Source organism: Lissotriton helveticus, chromosome 11 (assembly GCF_964261635.1).
Source record: "Lissotriton helveticus chromosome 11, aLisHel1.1, whole genome shotgun sequence".
Lineage (NCBI taxonomy): Eukaryota > Metazoa > Chordata > Amphibia > Caudata > Salamandridae > Lissotriton > Lissotriton helveticus.
In genome coordinates, this window is record NC_136072.1 from 204,774,948 (window position 1) to 204,791,649 (window position 16,702).

At 48.2% G+C, this 16,702-nt stretch overlaps 1 protein-coding gene across 1 annotated transcript in view; it reads left to right on the forward strand.

Moving 5' to 3' along the window:
* Window positions 1-11,760: 11,760 nt before the first annotated feature.
* SELENOT (selenoprotein T) overlaps window positions 11,761-16,702 on the forward strand; it is a 109,083-nt gene continuing 104,141 nt past the window's right edge. The window contains exon 1 of the mRNA XM_078667210.1: window positions 11,761-11,975. The gene's annotated coding sequence lies outside the window, so the exon portion shown is untranslated. The remainder of the gene's footprint in view (window positions 11,976-16,702) is intronic.

Consider the following 16,702-nt stretch of genomic DNA (forward strand, 5'->3'; position numbering starts at 1 on the left):
TACGTGACCTCATCTCTGACGAGGCACCGGATATCTTTTTTATGACAGAGACTTGGCTTCACGAAGAAGTAACGGTCGAGCTTAACCTAGCCCTCCCCCAGAATACTCTATTTATACGAGTAACCGTAACACCAGAGGTGGTGGCATAGCTGTAATAGTAAAATCCTGCTATCCGTGTAAATGGACTAAGATGCTGATAGAAGGCTGTGAAAGCGCTCACTTCAGCATCTTGGTTAGCCATCACTTTACCCTTACAGGGCTACTGATTTACAGACCCCCAGGAAAAGACGTTACTTTTAGGAAAGCCCTGCCAGAGGCTGTTGGCTCTCTTGCGATGGGATCGGCTAACTTTAGCATCTTCGGCGACCTAAATCTTCATTTTGACCTTTCCCAGACCCCGACCATCGGTAGCCTGCTCGCCAACCTAGCGGCGTTCCAGCTCCGCCAGGTGGTCACCAGCTCCACTCATGCGTGAGGCCATATATTGGATCCCATATTCACCAACATAGCAATGGCCACTATCCAGCCGCCGATCCCGGTGGCATGGTCGGATCACTTACTGGTGGAACTATCCCTCCAAATCCCGGTCCCTTCTAATAAGAATATTGATAGAGTTGTTCTTAAACGTCTCTGGAGGAAGCTGAAGCTCGAGGACTTCCATCAACTCCTCAAAGAAAGCCCCATTGGCCCTTTCAATGATGTCGAGTCTGGCTATGACTTCTTCTGTGATTGGATCACCCGGGCACTGGACTCACTGGTTCCTGTTACCTGGAGCAAATGCCGCACCCTCGAACCCAGTCCTTGGTATAATGACGCCTTGATGGTTTTGAAGAAATCCTGTAAAAAGGCTGAGAGAGACTGGAGAAAAAATTATGACTCAGGGAAAAAAGCACTGTACATAGCCGAGGTAAAAATATATCATAGAGCTATATGCAGGGCACTGGCTGCATATTATTCCAATGAGATCAAATGCAGTTCCAACCCGACTAAGCTGGTCTTTAAGATCCTTAAAGACCTTACTGCCAAGAGAGCCCCATTATCTGAGGTTTCTTCAAATTCGCACAGTGAGGATCTCGCTGCCTTTTTCTTGGAAAAGGTACTCGTCATCTATCGCACATTCTCATGTCTAAATCCCCCGTATGAGTCAACATTGCCCAGCCACATCACCAACATCATCCTCATTATTCTCCCTGGGATCCCGGAGGACGAATTTAATAAACTAGCGGCCAAAGTTAAATCAGGCTCCCCCGCCGATCCGCTCAGGCCCGCACAATTCAGAGACTCTGCCTCGCTGTGCCTCCCCCCCTTGCGCCAATTTATTAATGCCTCATTCACCTCTGCCATAGTCCCAACCAAATGGAAACAAGCCTTTGTAACCCCGATCCTGAAGAAGCCTTCACTGGACCCGAGTAAACCGGAGAACTACCGGCCTATCTCCCTGCTCCCCTGGGCTGCTAAGGTGGCTGAAGCTCATGTCAACAGCATACTCACTAAACATCTCCAGACTGACAACTCTCTGGATGCCTCCCAGAACGGGTTCCGGGCAGGCCACAGTACCGAAACCGCCCTCCTTGCCATGACAGAACATCTGCGATCCGTGCTTGACTCCGGTCAAACAGCGGCACTGGTTCTTCTAGATCTTAGTGCCGCCTTTGACACGGTTTCACACGTGGTCTTGCTTCATCGCTTGGAGGAGGCTGAGATCTCGGGTCTGGCCCTTGAATGGTTTAGATCGTTCCTGGCAGGAAGATCGTTCCGGGTAGCTACACCTCCCTTCCAGTCCCAGGATTATCCTGTTGAGCAGGGAGTGCCTCAGGGGTCGGCGCTGAGCCCCAAGCTCTTCAATCTTTATGTGCAGCCGTTAGCTCCTGTCGCCAAGCAGTGGGGCCCGACTATGGTCTCATATGCTGATGACACGCAGCTGGCGGTTGCACTCTCTGGGGACTCAGACCATGAGGTCTTAAGGTTCAGGGATGGTTTGGCGGCTGTGGCAGGCTGGATGTCAGCTAATTATCTCCAGCTGAATGCCTACAAAACGGAGGTCATGATCGTTGGCAAGAACAGCCAACTGTGGGGAGAACAGTGGTGGCCCTCGGTGTTGGGTCTGACACCCATACCGGTGACTGAGGTGAAAAATCTGGGAGTCTGGTTTGACCCCTCCCTCAGTTTCTCCAACCACACTAAAAAAGTGGCAGCAACTTGTTTTGGCATTTTGCGCAGTCTTCGACCAATCTTGAAATTCTTCAATGCGTCCACTAGGAAGCTTATAATTCAGGCCACCATAAGGTCCTGGCTGGACTATGCCAGCTCCCTCCTGCTGGGGGCTATCTTAGCGGAAGTCACCCAGTTGCAGCGCATACAGAATGCTGCGGCTAGGGCTCTGGTAGGCCTACCCAGGTTCTGCTCCACGAGGGAGACCATTCGGAAACTTCACTGGCTTCCAATGATTCAAAGGATTCAGTTTAAGACGCTATGCCTGTCCTTCATAATCCTTAAGCAGGGCACCCCTAAAATCCTTGAGACCCTCCTGACCCCTTATGTCCCTTCCCGCTCTTTGAGATCCAAAGGACAAGGCTTGGTTGCGGTTCCACGCTTCAAACGCTGTAGAATAGGAGGGCGATCCTTCCGCTATTTAGCGGCGAAACTCTGGAACTCACTACCCAGCCACATCCGTGCCCTGAATGACCTTATCTCTTTCAGGAGGTCGATCAAGACCTACCTTTTTCCACCCAGAATCTAGGTTCTGTCACTGCTCTGCAACTTTTTTCAGCTGCCGTCTACTCTCTCTGACAGCTGGTTCTCTGATGTTTACAGCGCCAGGACGCCCCTTTGCTGGGGCAGCTGCGCGCTATAGAAGTCCGATTAACATAACATAACATTCTAAGTCCTCTACAAAGTGCTGCAGCTGCTTCTTTGGTCCTGTCAGTAATTTCTCCATTCTAAGTTCTCTAGACAGTGCTGCAGCTGTGTCTCTAGTCACAGTGGTAATTCCTCATTCTAAGTCCTCTAGACAGTGCTGCTAGCTGAGTCTCTGGTCCCAGTGCTAATTCCCCATTCTAAGCCTCTAGGTAGTACTGAAGCGGCGTTTCTGTTCCCAGTGGTAATGCCTCATTCTAAGTGCTCTAGACAGTGTTGGTAGCTGCTTCTCTATTCCCAGTGGTAATTCCTCATTCTCAGTCATCAAGCCAGTGCTGCAGCTGCTTCTCTGGTCACAGTGGCAATTCCTCATTTTTAGTTCTCTAGGCAGTGCTGCAAGCTGCTTCTTTGGCCCGTTGCTAATTCCTCATTCTAAGTCGTCTAGGCAGTGCTGTTAGCGGCTTCTCCAGTCCGGGTGGTAATTCCTTATTCTAAGTGCTATAGACAGTTTTTCTAGCTGCATCTCTATTCCCAGTGGTAATTCCTCATTCTCAGTCCTCTAGCCAGTGCTGCTAGCTGCTTCACTGGTCCCAGTGGTAATTCCTCATTCTTAGTTCTATATGCATTGCTTTAGCTGCTTCTCTGGTCCCAGTGGAAATTCATTATTAATCCCCTAGGCAGTGCTGCAGCTGTGTTTCTGTTCCCAGTAGTAATTCCTCATTCTTAGTCCTCTAGCCAGTGTTATTAGCTGTGTCTCTCTTCCCAAAGGTAATTCCTCATTCTCAGTTTTCTAGATAGTACTGCTAGCTACTTCTCTGGTCCCAGTGTTAATTCCTCATTCTACGTCCTCTAGGCAGTGCTGCTAGCTGCTAATCTGATCCTGTCTGCAATTCCTCATTCTAAGTCCTCTAGGCAGTGCTGCAGCTGTGTCTCTGCTCCCAGTGGTAATTCCTCATTCTAAGTCCTCTAGACAGTGCAGCTAGGTGCTTCCCTGATCTTATTTGTAATTCCTCATTCTAAGTCCTCTACACAGTGCTGCATCTTTGGTCCTGTTAGTAATTCCTCATCCTAAATCCACTAGACAGTGCTGCTAGCTGCTACTTGGTCCCGTCTGTAATTCCTCAATCTAAATTCTCTAGGCAGTGCTGCAGCTGTGTCTCTGGTCACAGTGATAAATCCTCATTCTCAGTCCACTGCTAGCTGCTACTCCAGTCTCATCTGTAATTCCTCATTCGAAGTCCTATACAAAGTGCTGCAGCTGCTTCTTTGGTCCTGTCAGTAATTCCTCCATTCTAAGTCCCCTAGACCGAGATGCTAGCTGATTCTCTAGTCTTGTTGGTATTTCCTCCTTCAAAGTCATCTAAACAGTGCTGCTAACTGCTTCTCTAGTCTCATCTGTAATTCCTCATTCTAAGTCCTCTAGACAGTGCTGCAGCGGCATCTTTGGTCCTGTCAGTAATTCCTCATTCTGAGTCCACTAGACAGTGCTGCTAGCTGCTACTCTGGTCCCGTCTGTAATCCCTTAATCTAAGTTCTCAAGGCAGTGCTGCAGCTGTGTCTTCTGGTCACAGTGATAATTTCTCATTCTCAGTCCTCTAGACAGTGCTGCTCGCTGCTACTCTGGTCTCATCAGTAATTGCTCATTCTAAGTCCTCTACACAGTGCTTTGGTTCCAGTGGTAATTCTTAATTCTTAGTCAACAAGGCAGCGCTGCTAGCTACTTATCTGTCCCTTCGTTATATTCTCATACTAAGTCCTCTAGGAAGTGCTGCTAGCTGCTACTCTGGTCCCCTCGGTATTTCCCCATTCTCAGTTCTCTAGGCAGTGCTGCAGCTGTCTCTGGTCACAGTGATATTCCCTCATTCTTAGTCCACTAAGCAGAGCTGCTAGATGCTTCTATGATCCTGTTGGTATTGCCTCATTCAGTCTTTTAGACAGTGCTGATAGGTGCTTCTCTGGTCTCATCTGTAATTCCTCATTCAAAAGTCCTCTAGGCAGTGCTGCGGCTGCATCGTTGGTCCTGTCAGTAATTCCTCATTTTAAGTTCACTAGACAGTGCTACTAGCTGCTGCTCTGGTCCCGTGTTATTCCTCACTCTAATTTCTCCAGGCAGTGCTGCATCTCTGGTCACAGTGAAAATTCATCATTCTCAGTTCACTAGGCAGAGCTGCTTCTCTGGTCCTGTCAGTATTTCCTCAATTAAAGTACTCTAGACAGTGCTGCTTGCTGCTTCTCTGGTCCGGTCGGTAATTCCTCATTCTAAGTCCTCTAGGCAATGCTGAAACTGTGTCTTTGGTCACAGTGATAATTCCTCATTCTTAGTCCTCTATGCTGTGCTGCAGCTATGTCTTTGGTCACAGTGATAATTCCTCATTCTTTGTCGTCTACACGGTACTGATACCTACTTCTCTGGCCTCATCTGTAGTTCCTCATTCTGTCCTCTAGACAGTACTGCAGCTGCTTCTCTGGTCCCAGTGGTAATTCCTAACAGTGCTGCATCTGTGTCTTTATTTATACATACACTACACTCTGAATTAAAACACATAGATTAAAGGCAGTTTGTCATTTATTACGCCTATAGCTCTAACTCTGACAAATGCCAGACCTATAGCATTTCAAATGCTTGTTCTTAGTTCACTAATGGCACTTGTCGAGTCTTGAGGCCGCGTGCGCATGGGTGTATCAGCGCCGCGGCATGAATAGAGACTCGGGACACCAGTTTACATTACTGCGTGGTCCGGACTAACTCTTGCCGGCCACGCCCCATTTATTTATAGCTCGGCGCGTGACGTAACACACCCGCGTAAACACACTCTCCAGTGCGCAGTTGACTAGACCGCTAACCGCGGTCACGAACATTACATTCCTTTTAACCTTTATTTGAAACAAAATAACATGCATATAAACCCATTAATAGTCACAGTGGAAAGAAAAATAGTACTGGGCCATCCGGCCTGTTACCAGTCTGATGGAGGGAAAGTTCGTGGTCAGCCCACAGCAAAGTCCGCCAGTAGGGAGGACGGGGCTGGATTTCTTCTTAGCCCATATCCTGCGGTTTCTCCCCAGAAGGGCGCCCTCCGTGGGGCCTCTGGAGGGGACCCTCTGGCACCCCCGGGGTCATCCGGGGACCGGGGGCTGCTGATTCTGGGAGTTTCAGTGACTGAGGGGTGCGCTGTCATGTCCTCACTCGTGGTATCATTTCCACTCCCTCCTGGACTATTAGGTCCTTCAGGCTGGCTGGATACTTCACTCTCTGGTTCCTCACCTTGTGGGTCTGGGGAGTTCGGGGAGGCTTTCTTGAAGAAAGATATGTTGCGTGTGACTGTTTCCATCCCTCGTTGCGCCGTTACCATGGTGCCCGTGCGGCGCGTGACTGTCCATGGTCGGGGTTCGAATGGGAGTCGGAATTTGCTCCCTGGATATCTGTCTTTCACGTAGACCTGGTCTTTCTCTCGGATTGTCGGTTCTTTGACCTTTCGTCGAAAGCTGGCATAGTCATTGGACCGAGCCCTGTTGGATAGAGTTCTCTGTGGGTCTATGTCGTTTGGGGTCCAGTTAGGATGGCTGGGAAGGGTGTCCCTGACTGTTCGTCCCATTGCAGCGGGGCCTGGAGCTGCTTCCGTGGTGCGATGTGGTGTGAGTCGATACTCCCTCAGAATTGTGTAGATTGCTCTCTTCCGGAGAGCCTCTTCTGCATGGGCGATTTTGATGACTTTATTCAGTGTGTGCATGAACCTCTCTACCTCCCGGTTGGCTTGAGGCCAGCGGGGGGTCACTTTCCGGTGGTGGATTCCCCCACTCCTTGAGGTATTCTGCGAATTCTTGTCCTTGAAACGGTGGCCCGTTGTCCGTCTTGACGCATTCAAATATGCCAAGCGTGGCAATTGCTTTTTCAAATTTTGCAATGACCTCCTTGGCGGTGAGAGTTGTTACGACTTCCACCTCAGGCTATTTAGTGAAATCGTCTATGATGACAAGTACATATCTCCCATCGGGGAGGTGCCTGAAATCCGCATTGACGCGTTCCCACGGTCTCTGCGGGTTGTCTTCTGTGATGACCGGGGGCGGACGCTCGGGTTGCCCCGCGGCCTGGCACCATCGGCACTCTTTGACGGTCTGTTCCACTCTGGTGTCCATATCCGGAAACCACACTTTAGCTCGGAGCCTACTCTTGGTCTTCACTATGCCTTGGTGCCCGCGGTGGGCCAGCTCGACTGCTTGTCGGGTGAGGCTTTCGGGCATTACGATCCGTGGTCCTCTCAGTAGACACCCCTGGCTGTCGACTGACAGTTCTTCTTTTACTTTTAGGAATGTCTCCAGGGAGCTTCTTGCCTGTGGCGTCCTTTTGTTTAGTGAGACTTGGATGGCTTTCTAGTCGTTGGCTTGCAGGGCACTCATCACCAGCTGGAGAACTTCATCATTGCGAGTTGCTTCAATAATCATTTCCAGACTCATCGGTAGGGGCCTTTATCTTTCCAGCATGACTTTTACATACTCCTCCGTTTCTTCTGCGTCTTCCCTTTCCACGTTGGTGGCGGCTCGAGGATGCCTCGAGAGGTAATCCGCTGGGTTTGTCGCTTCTGGTCTGTACTCCACTTGGTAGTCGTATTCCTGCAGCTGGAGAATCCACTTTTCTATTCGGGGCAGTGGTTTGGACACAGACCCTCGGAACAATGGGATCAGGGGTTTGTGGTCAGTTGACACTGTTAACGGGTGTCCGTAAACGTAGACGTGGAAGTGTCTGCAAGCCCAGTCAATCGCAATCGCCTCTCTCTCTATCTGGGAATACCGTTGCTCTGTCTCAGTCAACGACCGACTTGCATAGGCGATGGGTGCCCAGTCCTCCTCTCCTTGTCGTTGCGTCAGCACGGCTCCCAGGCCGTAGGGACTGGCGTCTACCGCTATGTTGGTAGGCTTCGCCGGGTCAAAGTATGATAGGGTCTTGTCGGCTGACAGAGCAGCCTTGGTGTTCTGGAATGCTGTGTCCTGTTCTTCACCCCACTGCCAGGGGGTGGTGGACTTGGTGAGCTCCCAGAGGGGCCTGGTGAGGTTTGACAAGTCCGGGATAAATCTCCCACAGAAGTTAACCATGCCCAGGAAACTCCTCACTTCTGATATGTTTGAGGGAGCTGGGGCTTCCTGTACATCTCTCACCTTGTCCGGGTCGGGGGCTATTCCTTGATCCGAGAAGGTGTATTCGAAGAAGCTGATTTTGTTCCGGAGGAATTGACACTTCTCGCGGTGCAGGGTCAGGCCCGAGTCCTCGATTCTCCGTAGCACGCCTCTCAACCTTTGGTGGTGTTCTTCGATTGAGTTCGCATATATCAGCAGGTCGTCGCTGACGTTCAGGACTCCCGGGAGCCCGCTCAGAACCTCTCGGATGGTGTTCTGGAAGACTTCCGCGGCACTGGAGATGCCGAAGTTGAGACGTCGATATCGTCTGAGACCCACGTGGGTGGAGAAAGTGGTGATGTAGCGGGAGTCTGGATGAAGGGGGAGCTGGTGATAGCCCGATCTGAGGTCCATCTTGGAGAACCACTTCGCTCCGTTTAACTCCCCTAAAATGTCATCGATTGTGGGGGTCAGATGTCGCTCTCTCTTGACCGCCGCATTGGGTAGGCGAATGTCCAAGCAAATGCGGACTTGGCCAGGCTGCTTGGGCTTGCGCGCTACCACCATTGGAGACTCCCACGGGGTCGGCCCACTGACTTTCTCAATGATGCCATGTCGTTCGAGGGCTTCTAGTTCTTCCTCGACCTTCTTCCGGAGGTGGAATGCTATTCTCCGATGTCTGAGGGCGACAGGTTGAACTGATTGATCAATGTGGAGTGACACCTCCTTCCCCTTGAGGCATCCGATGCCTCGGAACGTGTCTTCAAACTCTTCTAGGATTGTGTCCAACTCCTCTGTCAGTACGGCCATTGCGAACGATATTAGTTGGAGTTCTTCTGCCGCCTGCCCGCTGATGAGCATGCCACTGCCCTCCTTGGAGACATAGATGGTCGTCGGGACCTTCCGGTCTTGGTGCTGCAGTTCCGTTTGGAAACAACCGACCAGTGGAATTGGGGTCTTCTGTCCGTATGCGAACACTCGGATCCTGGCTGCTTTCAGAGTCGGTTTGTCCCGTAGCTGGTTATACACATTTGCCGCCATAAGCTCAATCGAGGCTCCGGTGTCGATCGTGGCTCTTACCTCCTGCTGGTGTATCCTTATGCGACACTTTGGGAGACGCCTTTTCTTTTTCTGCGGTTGGTCGATGGCGAGCACGTAGTGGACCGGGTAGTCGTTGGGATCGTCGTCCATGTCTTCACTGTCCTGGCTTTCCCTTATGGCATGGGCAGCTTCGTTCTTCGGCTTCGTGGATCTGCATACTGCTGCGAAATGGTTTATCCGTCCGAACGAACTGAATCTTCTTCCACGTGCTGGGCAGTCTTGAGCGCAGTGGGGCTGGCCTCCACAGTATCCACATTCTTTGCGCCTTTCTTGTGGCTTTCTCCCTCCAAATTGGCGCGACTTTGGTCGGACGACATTGACCTGTTCGGCCGTGTTGACCTGTTCCGCCTTGACGGGCCGGTGGAGGGCCGCCTCCATGTGAGATGCCCTCGCCTGCGACAGCTCTTTGGAGCGTCCTAGTTTCAGGATGCCTGCTAGCGGCTTTCCGTCTTCCTGTTGGATCTTCACACTCAGGTTTGATGAGTAGCACCCTTGTATTATTTGTCCTCGTATCTCCTCTTGCTCATCGCGAAAACCACAGCCTGCCATGGAACGCGTCAAGCGATTCTTCGGCTTCCTGTTTGGCCTGTCGAAATATGAATCATTCATAGTCTTTGCTGGTCATGGGTTCGAAATGTGCATTGAGCGCATTAAGGAGCGTGATGTAGGTCTTTGGTGTGGCTTCCACTAGGGTCTTATAAATCCTGTGGATATCTTTCCCTCCCAAATGAAGAAGCAGCGCTCTGCGGCGTTCCCTCGCCGTGCCTGCGCCCTCAAAATAGAATTGCAGACGCTCCGTCCAGTCCTTCCAGCGCGGCGCCAGGGAAGCAGGGGCGCCGTCCACAACAAATGGTTTTATGGGGGGGATGGTCGCCATGTCTGCACGTGGAGCGGCCTAGCGCGTGGTCAGGGGCAATCTTGCCTGCAGCTCCGGCCGGTCGTGCCTCCGCCTTGGCTCTGCTTCGTGATTGGGCGACCCTCGTTGTGTGCGTGCTGCAGGGTCAACGGTTTTGGGGCCTCACGCCCTGGCAAGGGCCTTCTCCCCCAAGGATCAGAGGCACCAGGGCGATGCTGCAGTTGCGTTGGGGCGGTACTCACACCATCTCCCTCTGGGCCAGGGCGCCAGTCTCGCCACTCGTGGGCACACCACGCCCGTCGGCGGTCCTCGAATCTGGCAGGAGCATCAGCGGGGCTAGACGCCCGCGGCCGCCGTCATCCGCCGGTTGCAGGCACGGAGCGGGCGGCCCAGCTTGGGCCTGCCGATCATGGGAGCCAGCCCGCCTGCCGTGAGCTCCTCACACTCACAGGGTACGGCCGAGGTGTAGCGAGTGGGGGCGCAGCATGGGTCCACAGACCCTCGTCGCCAGTGTCGAGTCTTGAGGCCGCATGCGCATGGGTGTATCAGCGCCGCGGCATGAATAGAGACTCGGGACACCAGTTTACATTACCGCGTGGTCCGGACTAACTCTTGCCGGCCACGCCCCATTTATTTATAGCTCGGCGCATGACGTAACACGCCCGCGTAAACGCACTCTCCAGTGCGCAGTTGACTAGACCGCTAACTGCGGTCACGAACATTACAGCACTGTCGCCAATGTGGGGACGAGGCTGGAATGGTTCTAAGTTTGCGTTTAAAAACGTTTAATAATTTCATCTCAGTGCAGTGCTGTAATGTGATGCATTAACGTCAAAGCTTCTACATGTAAATACACTATTTTGAAAAGACTTGATTATATTTTACATGATGTTTCTTGCATGATTTAATAGCATGTTCAAGGCTCGGATAGTGCACGGGCTCTAAGAGCCAAGCCAGACACTGTGCTCGGCTGTCCCTAATAATCTCTTAGCTCGCCCACTTCTACACACAGGATCAAAACAAAGTCAGCACTCTTCCAACCACATGCCCTACTCGGTGTAGCGAACCTCTACTGCAGGCAAGCGCTTCAGCACTCTACATTTGGGGTAGAAAGCATGATATTAATGTTGCAATACAGTCAAATACAATATTCAAAACATATGGAAGAGTTTGACAGCTTGGTGTGACAGATATGGACGGGTCCCTATAAACACCGTTAATTCCACGAGTATGCCCAGTCCCCAACCAACACGTCTGTCAGAGCACCGACCTACGTTTACGGTATTGCTAGTTGTTTGCTTTTTACGCTTTTCACAGCTTGGGGATTGTAGTCCATTTTCTATATCCATCCACCCCCAACTTGCCCTACTTATAATAGCATGTCCCCGTTTCCGGTTAAAACGATTTGATCACACCAACAATCAATGTTCGGTAGCTACAAAGCATAGAGATTTGTGACAAGTACACCTAATACAACTTATATTTCTAAGAAGCGGTATCTTGGCCAGGATTTTGGGATGCGTTTTCCCTACAAGTGAACATTACAATGACTATAAAAATAAGACGTTTTATACACAAAAAAATAAAAAGGGAATATGATACGAAAATCTCAATCAAGGGAGAAAAAAAATATTCGCTTAGAAGCCACTTGATATCCCGGCAGCGTAGTTTCCTATCGGTAGGCAGCCGTTAGCCTCTTAGTTCGAGGGTTCCTTATCCCTTTTTTGTTTTCATGACTCTGCCCTTGTCTCTGAGGGTAGCAGAATTAACCCATTCTGTTCCGCACCACGTACAGGTCAATGTCAGTGGTGACGTAAAACGTAGCGTGTTGGCGTCACAAAGCAACCAAAGTAGTAGTTACGGACGGAACGCTAGTGTCGGGTGCAGTTCCTGGGTGTGTGGGGAAGAGGATGTCGCCGCGCGGCCTCCCCTCGCTGTTGCTGCTGCTCTTAGGGTTGGGTTCCGCCCTGGGCCACAGTGACAGCTTCAATGGCGTCAAGAAGCTCCGGATGCAGTACACGAGCGGCCCCCTCCTGCGCTTCCAGATCTGGTAAGTGCTTGCTCTAATAGAAGAGTGCCCATATGTTTCACACTTGTTATCGTGTCTCACCCAAGTACCTCCCATCTATTCTAAATGTCTCCCCAGGCCCCTGCACTCCTCGGACGGTAGTTCCGCCCAGCAGGTGTTTAATGTATTATTGCTAGGGGAGCAAAGCCCGGGCATTCAAGTTTAAAAAGTACTTTTTATGTGATTTGTGTTATTTTAACCTCGTGAATAACTGGGAAAATTACCCTGATTGTAACTCGTGTAAACTACTACTTAAAAAGTCGAACCCATGGTAAACACCTCTCATTACACACACTTGAACCCGTGTTACAGGATTATCCCTTTCATAGGGGCCTGGCCTTTTTCAATCATTATTTCACCCTGCCTGTTGTAATGTACTTTTTTGCTGATTCATCGCCCCACCTTCTATCACGAGGTGATTACACAAATAACATGCTTCATTTGCATAACAACTCAAATCCGTATACTAAATCGTACGTAACGTCCAAGGTTGGGGGAAAAGTTGACGAGCACATTTTCGACCGTAGGAGTACAGCGTTTCCAATCCGCAAATACGCCTTACACCTCGTAGGGCTATAGGGTGCTACATGAATCTAGCCACAGTACATCGTGGCAACCCGCTATTTTCAGTCAGGTGCTGCTTTTTGTCTTCTTTATTTCTTGGTCTTATTGTGATGTACAGAGAGAAGTTATGCTGTCTTTTCAACTGTTTTCAGTATTTGTCTTCTGCACCGCATTTATTTTCCATACAGAAAGTTAAATAAGTTCACTGGCACGACTATGCATGTGGGTCGGTGCAGGAGAAGAGTCTGTCTCTATTTTCTCCTTGTCACATTGTTTACAGATGTTGTCTCTCTGGGTTTATGGTTTGAGCTTTGCCACACGATTTTTACATAATACACGTGTCCACTGAAACCTATTTGAATCAAAATAAAGGGGTTGGAAGAACTTAAAGTGACTAGCTCCTCCCATCCTTTACTTTGTTCGATACACTCCAGTGCGACTTATTTTCTTTCTCCATTGCTTACATAATCTGACTGTTCACAACAAATTATGCTGTGTTCCTCTTCGACTAGTCAGTTACCCAGAGTTTGATCCTTCATCTCCCCTTAAGAAAAAACCTAATTTATCTGGGAGGGTTCCAGAGGGAAAAAAATATTGCGATAAACAACAGTTTCCAGCACATTATCTAAATTCTACTTCGAGATACAGAAGTTCATATTAGGCTTAGTTCAACACTTATTTAATACAATAATTACGGTAAACAGATTTATAAACCTCGGCACTCTTATTCTGTATCACATTAATTCATACAGTTATTCAAAGAAGTCAATTCAAAGTACCTTGAATCACAAATTTAAAAAGCAGTAACATTATGTTCAGGCGTAAACAGCTTGATGTGACAATCCTCCTTTTTAGTGTTGAGCCGGCATGTGTTTAGTTTAATAGGAACTTTTTCAAGGAATTTTAATAGTCGCAGAATCTAGGGCTATGATAAGCCCCTTTAGTTTTAAATACTCCCTCGTAGCACAGTCGTTCCAAATATGTCAATAATTACGGTACTTGCAGGGGCAGTCAAATACCGTAAAAGTCAAAATAATCTGATCTATCATTTGCTCTTATAATCTCTTCTAAATTTGTAGCCACCTGAAACCCATTTGAAGCCATAGCCCTCTCACTAAATGTTCACCAGCACATGTGATATCAGTTCCTGCTTGCAGTATAATCCACGTCACACATTGTGTTGATGTAGGCAAAGCCACCACTTGACGGGAAGGCTTCAATGCTGATCTGTTAAAAAATTGTCATATAGGCCTTGTGCCCTGAACAAACTTTGAAAGAAAATTCTGAATGTTTACTAAATGTGCTGAAGATTAATGCAAATACTGTCCCATAGACCAGCTTGAACATATGTTCCAGACGGTCCTATCGCTGCACCTATGACTCTCTGACTCAGCTGGACTCATAAAGGTCTCTTATGACCCATTTCTTTCTAAAACCTTTCACTTCATGAGGGGTTGGATGGGCCTCCCCTAAAAAGTTCGCCAGAGGCACCTTATGTGAAGCTAATAGTGTCACCACTTCTACAGACAACTCTATAAGGTCCAAATACCAAATCTTCAGTTGTCCAGAATGTGATCATTTCTGCTGATTGTTGTATGACCTGCATGGTTCTTCTCACTATCTGCCAAAATGGGGGGGGGGGGAAGCATAATTCAGCTGCGGGCCCCACTCCTGAAGAAATGCATCTGTTGCTGTCTCTTCTGGGTATGGGTTCCAGCTGGATATCCTCTTCATCTGATGGATTGGTCTGTGTACAGATACATTTGTTGCACAACAAACCCATTAAAGTTGCAGTTTTTGGACTATTTATGGATTTAACATCCGTTCTGTAGTATCAATCGCATGGCAAAATTGCTAATCTGCCAGCTTGTTCAACCCCCACAAGAGGTACTCCGCCATCACTAATATTTGCTGGTCTGTGCAAAAATGCCAAAAACCTTTCACTAACTCTGGATGGATTTTTTCCCTTGGGCCTCCCAGGTGATGCACGTAGCTTACTGCCAAAATGTTGTTTCTGCGTAACCAGATACAGCACTGCACCCTGTTTTTGGTAACATTCTTCACACTAAAGACCTTGCTAGCAACTCCGGACAATTGAAATGAAGGTGTCATTCCTGATCTTAGTGGCTGTGTGTTGCCAGTTTCCCACTGCATGCTTCCCTGCACATGTGACTGGCATTTGACTCTATTTGCTATCTGCAAGATTTCTAAATGTAGCCCGACTGTTCCTAGTTTCTAATTGTGTTATTTACCATTGTAATACTGCTCTCTCTTCCTGCAATCTTTGCAGAGCCCTACAATGGAGAGACCCGAGATAAATGGCCTGTGTTGATGGAAAAAGGCTACCGATTATTCTGGCCAATTTTTTCAAACAAATCTGTTTGTACTGTTTGGGTAATTGTAGCAGGGCCTGCACTGAAACCATTGAAGGTCTCTGGTTCAGTATTTGATTTCCCAGTTGATCACTAACCCAAAGTCCTGAAATAGTGATATCGCCTACTCTGTTTGCTGACATACCATGTCCACATTCTGGGACATGAAATCCATGCCATCCAGGTAGCGAATCCTCCTAGTACCACTGAATTTTGGTGCTACGTGCTTGGAACTTTGTAAAGCACCATGTAGTGGAGAATAACCTGAATGGTAGACTAACATTCCCAAATCATAGCCATCCACTCAAAGTTTGTATAGCATTGGTTATGAGCCCAAATGAGTACTGCTCGATATGCATCTTTTAAATCCAGTCCCCTTGCTGCAGCACATCTCAAAGGACGTGAATTCCATTTTGAAATGTCAGTGTATCAACCAGTTCTAGAGATCCCTCTTGGCCACATATAAGATAGTACCTAAAAGTTTTTGGTTTGTAGTATTTTGGGCTCTGTGGCACCCCTCTCTACCAATTTACTGATTTCTGTGTCGATGAGGCAACCGAGCACCTATGACAACGAGAGGGTCCCAGTTTGTTTCTCGAAAAGGGCAGTTGGTGAACTCCAGACAAAACCTCTGGACTGTCTGAAGAACCTAGGCGTCCTTTGATAACGTTTGCCAGATGTGAAAGAAATTTGCCCAGTAGCCCCTAAATGCTGAGTTCCCATCAACTGGAGGAGTAAAAAATCTCAACCCTCATGGTTTGATGCCAGTAGCCCTTGCCCTGAAAGGGATGTGCCAATGAAATATTGTTAAAGCCTAAGACACTTATTGTGTGGTGGGGTATTTGTAATCTACATTTGCATGTTTGGAATAAAACAAATGGGTGCTCAGTCGCACTTGGTACAATTAATCAGTTTACTAATAAAAAAACAATTAATTAGTGCCTGTCATTGAAAAATATATTAATATTCTTTGATTTCAATCCTAAACTGCCCACTGGCTGTTATGATGTGCTATGTCCCAGTCAGTCTTTAATGCCAAGTGCTATCCTTGTGTAGGTCAAGCTGTCTGAAAAGTTAATGCACATAACCTTGCACCCACAAATTGTTCCACATCATAAGGGCCACTGAAATTATGGTATTCTGTGGGCATGCTTTCCTTACGATTATGGATTTACTGCACTTGCCACATAATTCACCATGTGCTGCTTCGTTTTAATGTCAACCAAAAAATATATCTTGTGCAGATACGTCATAAGTTATTAAAAGAAAGTTGCCATGAGTGGTACTGTAAAGTGGAAGACTATTTTGAAAAGAATATCTGGTCGCTGATCGCTTTATTCAGGTAGCAGACTGGCACTAATGAGGTGAAACTTTGGCCCAGACAGTATTCATTTGATTTAAATGACAATCAATAAAATGACAATAACATGTGCCTCTTCATGATGTAAAATGTGTATTTTTTTGCCTCCTTTATAGTTTTGTATGGAATTCTTATTGCTCGGCACAACTAAAGAGTTTCTGAAATTTACCATCTATAGCGATAATTATCCTTACCTTTCCTTGATCTTATTATTAGGCACAATTAAGTGAAGATAATTACCACTTTATACAGAAAGCCCACCAACAGAAATAGCGTGCTCAAACACCGCATAAGCCCTGAGAGAAGGCTACTTTTTGGCCAGTTCAACAGGCCTCAACTCAGTTGCACATGCAAAATTGACTACTTTGCGTAAGCCAGTGCATTGATGGGAAGATTGGACCATCCAAGCAGAG